At 46.2% G+C, this 15,047-nt stretch overlaps 1 protein-coding gene across 3 annotated transcripts in view; it reads left to right on the top strand.

Moving 5' to 3' along the window:
- LOC142580095 (adenylate cyclase type 3-like) overlaps window positions 1-15,047 on the top strand; it is a 416,897-nt gene that overhangs the window by 212,790 nt on the left and 189,060 nt on the right. The gene's annotated exons all lie outside the window — the stretch shown is intronic.

The raw sequence follows: 15,047 nt of genomic DNA on the forward strand, positions 1-15,047 counted from the left end.
CTGCCTGGCCAGTGCTGTCGGCTAGCGCGTCACCGAATAGGGAGCTCAGCGAGCGCATCCGCACTCACATCGCGGCGGGATGGAAACCGGGGATGGCGGGGCGCGTTCTAATTACAGCCGTGTTGGCGCAGCCACAGCCAGCGCGTATACACAGGACGGGTTATTTTCGGTGCCCACCCATGGCCGCGTAATTGCGGCCGACAGCGCGGCTGTTTGCTCCGCCGAGACCCCAGGTGGCGCGCACGGGGCATCGCCCACGCAAGTAGCCACGATCAAAGACGAAATCCCGCCTCTCGTGCGCACGAAAACTCGTGTGCCCCTCTCTGGTAGTGGCGCCAAACAGAGCGACGCCGCGGTTCCTCCCGTCAGCCCGCGCACTTACTATTCACGAATTAGCACGGTCAAAGGTTAACATTTAACTACGGCCTGCGGCAAGCCAGGGAACTAGAAAGCAGAAAGAAATTGAGCAGAGCTGTCGCAAGGCTCGGCGGGCGAACGTCACTAACTGCGTCAGCTGCGTGCCTCAAAGCGCTGGACGCCTGGAACAGTTTCCAAACGCTATTTGGGGTTGAGTAAGGCGGCGAGTTGGTATTCTATGAATAAATTCTGCAGTTCAAGAAAACGTAGAATAGGAAACAAGGTGCACAAAAAGCAGTGACGCTGATGGCGAACTGTTTACAGGAGATCACTGAAATGTTTAGGTGCTTTAAATGAAGACCGTTACAATAGGAAACTACCAGGACACCCGCCCCCGCTTCTCAAGTTGACAGCAACTTGAATTATTTATTACGAGTTTCGACATTTTAGCACACGCCCCTCAAGCATTTCGCAAGTACCTAAGCACCGTCCATTGAGTTTCTGCACAATTGCGTCGATGCATCTGCCTTTCACGCGTGCAGAGAATCGTGAAAGGAGATCAGCACGCACACGAGCTTAGGCAAACCCACAATGACGTCCGCATGCCTTCATTCGCTCTTAGCAGCTGACGTTGTCACGTGCACGTGTCACGTGGCAGCGTGCCCCGCGACCACATGAGCATGATTTTTATTCTTAAGATAAGGTTATAAATTCAGTAGATATCATTAGCGCTTTCTTGCAAGAGTGTGACCAAGGTAAATATACCTGGTAGAGAAGCTTCCATAGAAGCCCATACGTTAAAAACATGGCAGTTCATCGGCGGTTCATGGGGCTTAGCGCCATCTGTGTGAGGAGGGAACACTTCCGGCGGAAGAAACATTGTGACGCCATATCCATTAAAAACAGAAGTGACGTAATTTTGTTCTCAAAGAGGCGAAATTTGTTTTAGTGGCTTGCCATTAGAGCTGTATATTTCAATTCCCCGCCACTCGACTTGATGGGTGTCCCGAGCTTTCAGCGTGGAAAGCGATGCAGTAATAGGTCGGCCGTGCGGGTGTCGAAATCGTATCCCTGCATAGAACATACTTTCTTTGGATACCAACAAACGTTTTGGGTGTAGAGTGGTGGTCCCATCGTCGGACGCCTAGGCCGTCAGCCAGCGCAGTCGCACGAAAACAGCTAAACTAAACAATTATCCAGCGGTTGTAATTCACTGCTTTTGACTTAACATGTTAAGAAACGATGAAACTACCCGCACCATCAAATTCAAACGTCGACACGCAAAACAACACAATGTGTGAGGTGAACTTTACGAGCCCGCTCTTCTGCTCACTCCAAGAGATGCATTGCATTGCAAGTGATAGGGGTAATTGTGGGCGCTGAAAAGAGATATTCAATGATAATGGTAAACTATAAAAGAGAGCAGTCTTTTCTTTTCTCGTCACGTGCATTTACTATTGAATAGAAATTTTATTTTCCTCGAACAATCTAACTGTGTCTCGGTTTAATTAAAAAACGACCTTTCTTTATCAAGTGTTTGTTCCCGCCTGACATAGTCGAGCTTCAATCGCTGCTCCCTTAACAATCATTGCTGATGTCAGTGACAATTTGTTCCGAACAGCTTTTCGCCCGAAGCTTCGCGACCTATTTGGATCGACCTTGGTGTGACTGCATGGTTTTGGCACATGAAACCCCAGAATTAAATTTTTGAGGGTGCGAATAGAACGTTACGGGCTTAATAGTTTCCAGTGAGGACAGCAATATACTCGGCTTCGATATCGCATTGTTTAAGGCCGCGCGTTGTTGGCCACTCGTAAAATGTACCGGTATTGGTCACGGCTTGCGCAAGCACTACACAGACAAGCGAGTGCATGAACGGGCGCATTCTGTTCTGTCATTCAGCTTTATTGTCTTAGCAGCAATACAAAAGAAGGAAACATAAACTTTCTTTCGTTAAAAAAAAGTCGCAGTCTGCGCCGAAAGGCGAAGCAACGATTGCGATTACAAATTAGTGGACAGCTATACGAAGTGAGGATAGTAGTTTTATCGGCCGTATAAACTTGTAAACATAGGCTATATATCATCTAAATTACCATCTGTCACGTGTGCATAAGCAAACATGGGCACATCTTAATCGATGATGGCGGAAACTCGCGGCCAAAACGCCGGAGTGAGGAAGCGTGGCTGAAACAGCGAGCGAATTTACTTTTGTGCTTCCTCTGTCTTCAACGCGAACTAAATGGCGAGAACACAGCCCACACTAAGCTATCAGCAGTACGCCCACTCTGTCGCCGTCACAAATCACTTTCAAGATAGAGCAGCCCGGAGTTTAACACAGCACGCCCCTCGGAGCCTTGCGCGCGACCGAAGACGGCGCGCCCTCACCGCTGTCAAGTCATTGAGCCGCGATCGCGAGTTCACCCTCGTAAGCTTTCACTCGCACATACAGCATACGGCGTGTGGCGACGGCAGAAATGTTCCTGGGGTGCCCATGTAATTGTTATCGCAATAAAACGCAATTCAGGATTCTTCTCTCCTATCAACCAGCTATAGCATAAAAACAGAAATAGCGCTATTTTGAAGGGTCTACAAAAATAAATTTTACGGTAAATATATTTTATATTTAAAGTAGGTTGACATTTAAAATATTTGTGACATCTCGATTAAACCTTTTATGTAGTGCTTGTAAGCTTAAGGCGTGTCTTTCTTCCCTTCATCTTTGCTTCGAGAGATTTGTCTAAAATAGGGAGCGTTTTAAAGTAAAGCATGCAGGTTAACCAAATTTCATCTGGTTTGCTAGCTGGCACAGGAACATGGGCATGGTAAAAGGAAAGGTGATAGAAGCCCGTAAGCGCGCATGCACTCAATCGCTGCTGGTTCAGGAGTGATGCCACACCTTCTTTTACCAGCACAGCAAGGCTCTTGGGGCTTTCTGTACCAATACCCATATAAAGCAGACGCTAAAGCCAAGGACAGCTTAAGAAAATTAAAATACTTTTCATTTTACCAAGCAATGAGTTTGCGATTTAATAGCCATTACACATCTGCCGCCACGACCTTGAGTGGCGCTGGCTAACACTCTTGCTGCCAGGCTATGAATTCGTATGCGTAAATGAAAAAAAAAAAGAAACGATAAAAAATAAAACCGAATGAAGGTACATCCATCACCGTAAGTCTTTGCCAGAGCGCTGCACACTTAATGCGGAGATTATGGGTGCAGCTTCCACTGGGCAGCAACATTTTATTTTATTTTATTTTATTTTATCTTATTTTATTTTATTATGAGCATGAAGTTTGTCTAAAGTTCTACCCACATCTATAATGAATTGTACACCTTGGTTTCAGTTAATGTGCTCTTTACTTTCCACTTGTGCAATATCAAAAAAAAAAGAGCAGAAAGTTCTAGATCAATGCTCCCAAAGTAACTCTGCGAAAAGGTGATATTGGCGCTGCTGTAGGTTGCGGGAGTCTACAGTCCTAAACAACACAACTGAAAGTTGGGCCTGTTGTTGATGATTTATTGTTGAACTGAAGCGCCCACAAATTACAAAGGACACAGGCTAAGCTAACGCGCTTTTTTGCTAGCTCTCCCTGTGACATTTTTTTGTGCTCTCTACAGTTCAACAGTGAACCTAAATGTTGCACTTTGTGAACGCTACCTGTTACCCCCAAGATGCTGTACACGTCCTTGTTACTTTGTGGATGCATGTGTTTGTGCTGTTACACTTTTTAAGTCAAGTATGCACCAAATCGCCCAGAAAAAAGTTTTAATGAAATACTGTGCACGGTTTGCTTTGCTGCTTAGTGCTCCTCTGTCTAACTCATTCTATCCTTTTGCCGCTTGCGCGTGCATGGTAGCCAATCAGAACTATACCTCTGGATAACCTCCCTGTCTTTCTATGCACCCTTTCTCTCTCATGGCTTAATTGTCTGTAACATTGATTTTATATGCCTAATACTAATAATGTTGCCGGTTAAAACCTTCGGTGCAATATAAACATATATTCTCAATAAATAATTGATGAACTGTTTATTTATTCATAAATATCTAAATCAATTTATTAATATTTCATCTGCATGCAATGAATCTCCTTGGCTATCGAAAGTAGGCGAGTGACAGCTACAAGTAGTGTATTCGATGGACTAGTGGCAATTGCAAAAGTTGCATTCTTCATCGTGGTAACGCAGTGGACGTTTGAAAGCGTGACACTAAGCCAGAAACGACATGCATAGGGAAGATGTCTCGCAACACGGACAGACCAGGCGGCTCTCAAAAGCGCGAACGAAAGGACCAAGAAGGGCTGATTGGAATTCGTAAAATTCGCTGAATTCCAACTTTCTGATGCAGTTTGACGAGCAAGCAGCCCAAGATGCCGCGCTGCATGGTTTTGACAAATGCATGCACACATGCTGGGTTCGTCGGAAGGCGCAGCCTGGCTGTTCGCCTTACCTGTCAGTGCATGTCACGCCACAATAACGTGGTGGCCAACTATAGAATGTTTCAAGCACGGGGTGCACATTTTGAACAGCGTGGTGGTAAGACCGTACGATCAGCTCTTTCGGATACCATTTGTTCCGGAGGACCGTGATGAATCGCTGTTTGTTATGTTTGGAGAGCCGCCTTGGAATCGCACAATACTGTCTGCTGGTTCCACGGATGTTTATGAACGAAATCAACACAGCCTCTGAGACAACAACTGTGCGGAAAGAAAAGTTAATTGTTGATAAAAATTAAGAGAACAAGAAACGACCACTGTGCAAGTCTTGTTGGCAATTGAAGCAAACTTCATGGTTGGAATGGCAAAAGCCTCGGGGATGCAAAGGCAGCGAGAGGGACAATTATTGTATCTTTCTCGGTCCCTCTGCCTGCATCTTCCTTCACCACAGTCCTGTCATGAATACGCACCACGGAAACACTGTTTTAAAGTAAGCACATTGATGGTCATAAAAATGCACATACAGCATGCGAAGGAGAATAGAAACACTCGCGTTCAGCACGCAAGAATTACTCAGGCGGCACAACTCAGGCGGCACAGAGCAGTTATTGTGCCCAGAGTTGTTCAGCCCACCCGCTACCGACATCCGATCTGCGCAACGTTTCTTTAGACAAATACGACAGCTGCTGTTTACACGACAGAGAAGTAGAGCGTACCCCCTTTGTTTCATTCGCCTCGTGTCTGTCATGCGCGCACAAGAGACTCCAGTTCACGAACGCGCGCAGGTGGACAGGTCGGAAGCGGATGTTCGGGAGAGGTTCGACCGAGCGCGTCGGGGTCCCGAGCCTGCACCGAGAGCGCCGGGCACGAGAGTGCTCGGCCATCATACGTCCTTCCGGCCTGTCCGCCTGGCTTTCCGCGGCGCCTAATGGTGCGTCTCACGAACAGTCATCGATCTCCGCCAACCGGCCAGCGAACGCATCGATAACGCTCTTGTCCATGTATCACAACAGCAGCAGCACAGATAATCGGGCATCGTGTGGCTGGGAAACCAGCGGGGGCCAAGAATTGCTGCCCAGCCTTCTCGTCTAGGCCGTGTTGGGGCATCTTCCGTTTTCTCTTTTTCGGAGCCTTAAAGAAATGTGGGTTGCTTCATTGGCGGTAACTGAAGAGTCCGCCATTAAGAGAAACAGCCCCCATCTACATTCAATTTGAACGAGAGTACATTCATCATCATCATCATCATCATCATCATCATCATCATTATTATTATTATTATTATTATTATTATTATTATTATTATTATTATTATTATTATTATTATTATTATTATTATTATTATTATTATTAGGATGCTTATGAACCCTTCGGTTTCTTTAGGCGTTCAGCTAATCAGCTAAAGCTTCGTTGCCTAGGATTGAGCACAGGTGATGCGATTCATCGTTATGATACTGTGGGTAGGAGCGACTGATAAAAAAAGAAAAACGTTCCATTCGGCGACCGCAAGAAATGTTCTGGGCACTGAAGGTGTCATTGATTGATGGGTGGAGCGTTAGACTGCAAGGGAAAACAGCGCATTTTTCGGTCTAAGAATCCTTGAAGCACATTTGCTAGACTGGGCTGCGCTGATGTGCGCGAACTCGCCATGGTCCACTCATTGAGGACACTTGCGAGTTTACAGCGCCGCGCGAGCTTTGAGTACAATGAAGGCGACGGAGTAACGCGGGGGTTTGGTGCGAGCGCGCCGAGCGTTGCAAGAACAAAACGTGAGGAATATCTCCCATCGAAGAGCTGGACGGTCGACTAGAAGAAGGAGGCAGAGAAGGACACGGCGGTGGTTCGCAGCAGGAGCACGGCTAGGGCACAGAGGTGAGAGCTCGTCGGGTGCATGAATTGCGAGGCATCTGCATAGCCGATTCAGCTCTTCTCAATGGCCGGCCGTCTCCCGACAACGACGCGACACTATTCGTGCAAAGAAGGTGGCTGGGGTGCGGAGGCCGCGGGCTTGATGGGCTCTTGGACCCGGACTCACACAGGCCTTCACCCAGAACAAGCTGTCTTCCCGACGGCCTGCGGCATCTGTTCCATGGTGAAAAGATGCGGGAGGCCTTTTTATATCGGCACAGCTGCGGTACTCAGCCATCCTTGAGAGTCTTCGAACTTCGCTGTTCTGCATTCCTCGTGCGAATCTGTTACAGAAGAAACTAACACCCGGTGTACTTTTTTTTTCTTCTAACGTTTTTATTCACAACGATTTTGGAATTTGTCATTGACACTTTAAGTTAATCGCAGCTGCGTTGATCCCTGCTGATTTACGCCCGTGTAATTTGTTGCATGCTCCGTCTTTCTGCTTCAATTTTGTTACCCCTTTAGTGAACTGAGGTTGAGGTTTTGTTTCATCTCTGTTTGATGGTTGTTAATATAAAGTGTGGTTTTTGTGGGTTTTTTTTTAATTTGCAGCTGGCTTTGTTCACTCCTGGCACCGAGGCAAGATCTCGGGTGTAAAACAATACACGAACCACTTCGTTGCATGGGCACAGTGTTGCCCTCTGGAATTATTTACACGGTCGGCGCTGCCATAAACACTTTTCTGCGGTGGTATTTTCTTATCTAAAGGTGTGCCTAATGCCCACGTCATTGAACACGTCACGTCGCAGCAACACGAAAGTTTAGTTATACTTTTATTGTGATAGCAACTCTGTGGAGACCCCAAGCGAATTCATGCCGTCGTCGTTGGCGTATGAGCAGCCATGAGGTTCTGTATATATTTGGGTAGATGTGTATTGTATGCTGTATGCTACGTTTTGCTATATGAAATGCGGTACATGCTTATTGTACTGCCACACCATTCTATCACTAAAGTTTGTCATACCAGGTCTTACATTCTTGACAAAATTATTCCTCAGAATTTTGAGAATGGTAGCCCACAAACAAATTTCATTAAAAAAACACCGACAGCGCATGCATTATATCCTAAATCTTCTCAGACTTCAATATTAGAAGTGCGAAAGAATAATAGGCTTAAAAGTTTAAAATGTTGTAAATGTATTGGTGAGGCTTTGCATTAACTCCGGAATCGTCCCAGGAAAGATGTTTCAAACATACCCGATACGGAAAAGTGCTGGTAAAGTGGCTAAGAAATACATTTGCTTTAATAAACATAAATGAAATTGTCCTACGGCAGTATTCTAACAGAGAACCCCTAGTACTGCAGCTCATTGTTAATTAGTCAGCTTGCGTTTACTTCAGTTAATACTGCCGATACAGCTACGAGTCTTGCACTTCATGTATTATTCTGGCATGTTGCTATGACACTCATTGCACCGCCCTAATGGAGAAAATGTTATATTTTTTCCACACATTTTGATGTTGCTGCAAGAATTTTTGTATTTCCACTGATGTTCCACGTCTGAACCGACTATACTAGTGGGTTGCACCATTTAACTGAGGAACAACTAACCAAGCCATCGGCGGTGTTAGCGCTGCATCATAAGCAACGCTGACGCAAACGCGACTGTCTCTCTTTCAAAGATAATAGATTTCTTTAGCTCTTTCTCCCGTTTTACTGGTGGTCATCTGTGGCGGGACCTTCTTAGTTTTCGGAGAACGGTGCCTTAAAATACAACACATGGTATCTACAATGCGCAGGTTTCTGTGATGCAAGTTCTTTTCCTAATGTTTCGAACTGGTTCCAGAGGCTTCTAGAACCCCAGAGAACCCAATCAAGGCCAATGCCGTTCGTTCCAGGAAAGCACACGAGACGTTTAATATAATAACATAATATAATACATAATGTAATATAATACTATAAGCCAGATACAATTACAATTCAAGTTAGAATGTCACCAGCACACTATGTTATGACATGACACGAGTACACGATTGCGGTGAATTCAGCGCAATACCAGTTGGACGTTCACAAGCGGCGGGCTAGGCGATGAGATAAGCGGCGCTGTCCTTGCCAAGCCGGTGGACGAGTTGATGGTTGAAACACGGCGGTTCCAGCTGGCCAAAAGAACGCAGACCCCTCAGCAGTTCTGAAGCGCAGGAGCAGGTCGGCAGGATGCCCCGGGTGGGTGAAGTCCTGGTGGCTTGGGTCAGGAACCCGGCGGCCCGTCTACCCCTCCCAGTCCGGTGGCCGACCCCCTTACTGGGTCACTTCCTGGAAATCCACCGCGTTCTGCCAACGCGCCTCGCTCTTCTTCTCTGGCCCTTGTGTCCTTTTCGGATTGGTGGTTTTTGGAGCTCCGTGTCTGCTAAGGATTGGTTCTTGGGAGCTCTGCGGGTTATTCCAGATCGGAGCATTTCCCCTCTATTTCCCGTGTCCTCACGCTTGCCGCTCTTCGACGTCTCTTGAACGACATTGGGCTCACGTCTGCGCTCTCCCTGTTTGCCTTCACCTTTGTGTCTCACAGTATCATGCACCACACTCGTCATAGATACTTTATTTCCAGATTACGACGAGTCCGTGGATTCAGGTAGTTTATCTTCCACAGTTGTATAGATCATCCGAGGGGGCGCCATTCACAAACGGGAGAAAAGGCCTGCAGTCTCTCTTGCGTGTATGTCTGTTGATGGCAGTTGCATCTTTCCGATTGGTTCGACGCTCAGAATTACATTATCCTGTTATTTACGAAACGCTATTGTTCTTGATGCCGCCGAAGAGACCCTACGCTGGTGATTGCCGCGCTTTTAGATCGCTCGCTACAGGGAATATGCATCATAAGTCATGTGAGTGAACTAATAACACATGTACCACGCAATGTTTAGTCAGATGCATGGTGAACTTGGTGAACATGAATATTTGTGCACAATTTCGACGTAGGTATCTCTTCGGCTAACACGGGCGAGCAGCTGCAAAACTCAACTCCTTTTGCCGAAAGACACCGTGCTGACGATTTCCGCGCCCGCATGACTCTTGCTACTGCACTCGTGCGTCACAGATCATAGAAGTAACAACACAGGTAGAGCACAACCTTTCGTTAGATGCCCCAGTCGACGGGGGCTGTGTGTGTGTGTGTGTGTGTGTGTGTGTGTGTGTGTGTGTGTGTGTGTGTGTGTGTGTGTGTGTGTGTGTGTGTGTGTGTGTGTGTGTGTGTGTGTGTGTGTGCGCGCGCGTGTGCGCGTGTGTGTGTGTGTGTGTGTGTGTGTGTGTGTGTGTGTGTGTGTGTGTGTGTGTGTGTGTGTGTGTGTGTGTGTGTGTGTGTGTGTGTGTGTGTGTGTGTGTGTGTGTGTGTGTGTGTGTGTGTGTGTGTGTGTGTGTGTGTGTGTGTGTGTGTGTGTTGCTCGGTTGCAGGCAGCGCATGCATCAGTGAGTAAGCAGGAACAAACCACGAAGCACGGGTGCCGCCTCGGATTCGTACCAACTAGCCCGATCAATTGCCTGTTGTTTGCGCCCCCCCCCCGTTTGGTGTTTTCTTTCCTTTTTTTGTACGTTGGCTCCCATAATGAATGCCTAGGCAAGCCTCTGCCTCCCTTTCTGGCGACAGTAAACCTCGCTCCCGCTTCGTTGGGGAGCAGTTGATGACAGCCGAAGGACCAATGACGAAGGCGGGCCACGGCTCGGCGCGTTGCTGGAAGTCACCGCTGTGGCCAGAGTTAATGGATGCACGAGAGCGTTGCTTATGTGGCCCGTCTGCGAACGACGCAGATCCCTGCTCATGGGCTGTTCGTGGCGTGCGCGATGACCTCAATCCGGCGCACTCGGCAGCAGCCCTACCTTCTTGTGCGAGAACGCGAACATCGAACGCTGCGTTGCGTGTCTACTTAGCGATTCGCATTTTTCCCAGGCCGTAACGTGAAATATATCCTGTCTTCTTTTATATTCATTTACGGCGATGGGGGGCTCACTCTATGATACAATCTCACTTACTCTAAGCAAATTCTGTCATGTGACTGTCCGGCGCCCGTTTCCACTGTATTCCGCTCTATTCGCATTGATGAAGCGCCTTCAAGTTTAGTCAACGAGCGTAACCTCGTTCTTTGTACGCAGCAGCCTCGATGCCTGCACTCTCTCGAAACGTGGAGTACTCTTAGCTCTAACCCATCGACTACTCATTTGTAATGCAAATCCTCTGTATTTCCTTCGTCGCCCTTTTGTGCGTCAGTCCAGCGCACTGGTACTTAAGCGAGGCTTGATGGTGCTCAAATAAGTTGAACTTTCAAATTTTATAGACCGTTTTTTCGTAGGCGCCGCCATATTGTGAACGCAGTGGCGCCGCCTATGAGCAGCGCCATACTGGCTTGGGTGAAAGCGGTCTTTTGCGTGGCAGTTATACGCTCGGCGGTAGGTTCTGGCGTTTGTTTTCGCGGTCGTGTGGTCTGTTTAGTATGACGTGCGTCTTCTAGGTGGTAAGCGGTTCTGTGAGACGTGCTGAAGTGGTTTAAGGCGTCATGGCCGGAATTTCTGCTGGCGTTGCGGTGGACGGAACACGCAGCGCGATGTGTGTGCGCATATTTGAGCCTATAATCAGCCTCGGAGATCAATTGTGTATTTCTGAATGTTCCAATCATTAATGTGACCTTATTGCAGTATTATCCTCTATTCCTAAGCTGCGGTTTATGAGCCATGAAACATACGCGACGATCGTAACAGCGTGGGTACCGTTCTGCTACGATGGGAGCTGTGCTGTTATACTTTGACAAGCGTTCAAACTGTTCGCTGCAGGTTTCATTGCGTGACTACTTGGTTGGATCGATGAGGTTTCCACCTATGAATAAAATAGTTTTGGCTAGTAATAGCAGCATACCTTATAGCCTGAATTAAGCTTGTCCAGCAAAGCGAATATTTAGGAACTGCGCGAGCGTCCTAAGCAGTGGTAGGTGCTGGATTACAGATATCTTTGTTCTATATAGCGCATGGTCCAAGCATACGGCATCAGCGGTTATATATTTATAAACGTTGTGCGGCATTAGCCCGTTTTCTCTTGCTTTTTAGAGAAAGAGGATGTAACAGATTTTTTTTTTTTTTTTTTGCGGTTGTGTTCGTTCAGTTCTCTACGACGCGCTCACACGTATTACGGAAATCTTGCGCTGAAAAATAGCCATCGCATTCTTTTTATGCGAACCCTCTCATATATTATGGCTGTATAACGGCCAAAAAAGGCAATGCCGAAGCACACAGCTCATATATGTATCGTGCTGGCTCACCAACCGCAGTGATCGCTGTGTTGAGCAGCACCATGGGCCTCATGCAGGAAGACATATGGTAATTTGAAGCATACTAGACTTGAAATGCGTGAGAACGATGCCAGTGTATCACAAATTGCCTTAGGTTGGCCTTAGGTTGGCCGTGCACGAGCATGCACCCTTATGTTTTATGTTTTACTCCCTACGCCAATCGATCAGACAGTGAGCTGATTTACCATTTAATGCTGGTAATGCAGAGACGCCGGCTTTCTTTGCTGAATTGAAATCGATATAAGCAAAATAGTAAACAAACACGCACCGCGACTGATAATGCGCGTACATCGCGGCTGATTATGCGCGTCACATTTTTGCGCCCCCAAGACATATTTCTGCCTACAGTATAGTTACTGATGCACCGAAAGGCTTCCCTGACGACCTTATATGAACGAACATGGCGTAAAGTTCACAAAGTAAGGTCTAAAACATCTCGAAATCGTTCCGCAGCACGCGACAGCAATACTTTCAAGCAGCGCCGCGCCGGATCGCCCAAGCCAGAGAGGAGGAAAAACTCTCCGCGCGCCCTATCCTCCTCGCCGGATGAAACGGTCTATACAAGCAGGAAAGTTTCATAAACACAAGTGAAGCACGAACAGAAACGGAAGATAACCGTAAAAGTATGTTAAAGACCGCGGTCTGCTGCGCAGTCTTGAATGTGACATCCGGCTGAAAGACGCTTGTTCGAAACCCACCATTGCAGACGGGGCCTTATTATGTTACCAAAAATACTCTCAAAAGACAAGTGAAAGGACATACACTCGGCATTGCTTCCATGTTGTCTCACTTGTCATGTTGCTCGCGCTTTTTTTTTTCGTGATGATCGGTCCCCAACTGGCCCACCTTCTTATGCTCTGCAGAAGGGTTGAAATCCGGGCCAGTTGGTACATATTTAAGGAAAAAAACCATGCGAAAACATGCGAGAGATCTTACATAGGCCAAACCGGTCGATGTATTAATGACCGCCTGCGTGAGCACCATTCCTCCCTGGGGTCAGATAACGGTGCAAACTTGCCTCGGCATTGCAATGAATGTGGTTGTTACCCTTTGTTCAGCAATGTAACGATTCTTGGTAGGGGCAAGGGCAAAGAAGAGCGAGAGATCCTGGAAGCGTACTGCATCAGTTTATTAGGTGACGACTGCATTAGTACAACCTGGGTGCGCTTACTTGAAAAAGAATTTGCATTTCTAGGTCGGTCACGACAGAAGCGATATCTTGTCTTTTCATGCTCTGTGATTAGCGATGATGCGGTTGCGCATGCTCTGCTGGCCTTGCTGAGACTACACCGATTCTAATAAAGCTCAGTTGATAGTCTAGTCGTTGTGGTGTGAACCTCTCCTCTTGTCCTTTGTGTTTTTTGACTGTTTTTTTTTCCTTTTCGTATGCTCCATTTTTATTGCTATAGAGGTTATCCTCAGGACTACTCTGTTGGGTGCACGAATAAAACCACGCAATCGATCCTAATAATGCTTCGCATAAAAACCGCAGCTTCGTGCTTCAGATCCGTTAAGAGGTGTGTGTCCTCAACAAAATACCCTGGCACTATGTACGACTCTGTGCTGGGAGGCTAGCGCTCCCTTGTATCTAGTGCGCTTAGTTAAATGCAGACCAAGCTGGACAGGATTTAACCTGTCTTGATTACGGGGTCTTAGATGAGATAGTGATGGTAATGATAATTACTTTCTTTACCATCACAGTTAATGGGGTAGAAAGAAAAAGCTGGGCTATGCTGGTAAAGTCTTTTTGGTCGTTATCCGCCCTCAGAAATAATTCTTTTTTTCACTAGCACATAACATTCTAAGCATGCAGCATACTAGCGTAGAACTAAAAATATGACTTATCATTGAGAAAATTAAATATAGAATAAAAATAAAAGCTTAGAAAAATAAATTAAACGAGTGGAACAGCGGTATAAAAATATGATGGCATAGTACCATAATGCACCATCATCGGAGGATAACAACTGTTTAATACAGAGAGCCTATATGCAGTGTGCAAAGCATGCGCCATAGAATTTAGTACACTTTCAACGCAGATGAAAATGTCCATGACTGCAAACAAGGTAACTCACAAATCGACGGGTAATTCTCACTCCTTGCATGAACATGATTACTCGTCTGCAATATAAAAATAAAAAGTTCCAAGCTGCGTGGAACAATAAATAACTCAAGTTACATTGTTCAAACAGCAAACTGAGGCGTCATTTTTTTATCGAGTAATTCTCTGATGCAAAGATACTCGGACCGTTGCCACATCCGTCACAGGCACAAAAGAACTATTCGTGTAGTAGTACAGTACTCGAAGCGCACCGGTTTGAGAGACCGCTTTTAGTACTCCTGTGAACCCTCCCACGAGCACTCAGTGGACATTCTCTTCCTCTTTCTACTCCTACTTTTCCTTAGCCCAAGTGTAGGGTAGCAAATAGGATCCTCATCTGGTTGACCTCCCTGCTTTTCTCCTCCTTGTATTCTCTCTCTCTCTCTCTCCAAATCCTACTCTAGGACTTTCTAAACATAAAGATTTAGCGAAAATTGGATACACTTCTACTCCTCGTTTCTTATTTGTTTATATTTTGCAAGGCGTTTGAAAGAGACTACATTCAGCTGCATCGACTGTGACACCTGAGACTCTCTTGTTCAGGACTTCCACGTGAGCTCGCCACAATATTATCACGAAAAAGTCCACTAGCGCGATAAGCTAGAGAACTTAAATAAACGCATTTTTTCTGTAACCAAAATCCATGGTCCATGGTCATGCTTACTGAAACATAGATGTGCCTTCATAGCCCTGATGAATTTGTTTTTGGATAGCAACCTAAACAATTTGTTTTAATTTCTAGATTCCTGTAAACTCTACTTGCATTCTATGTTTCTCTTGAGGGCTACTAGAACAATATGACATTCGCGTGTGCGCGTATAGTAGTGTTCTTATTGCGCAGTGTGCATGAACAGGCAATAATTAGCGCGAATGCACCTAGGACACTTCTGGTCAGCAATTTTTTTTTTAACCTCGCTACTTTTCTCTTCTATTTGTGTTATTTGGTCTTTGAGATAATTCCTAACTTTTCAAAG

This window comes from Dermacentor variabilis, chromosome 4, assembly GCF_050947875.1.
Source record: "Dermacentor variabilis isolate Ectoservices chromosome 4, ASM5094787v1, whole genome shotgun sequence".
NCBI classification, from domain to species: domain Eukaryota; kingdom Metazoa; phylum Arthropoda; class Arachnida; order Ixodida; family Ixodidae; genus Dermacentor; species Dermacentor variabilis.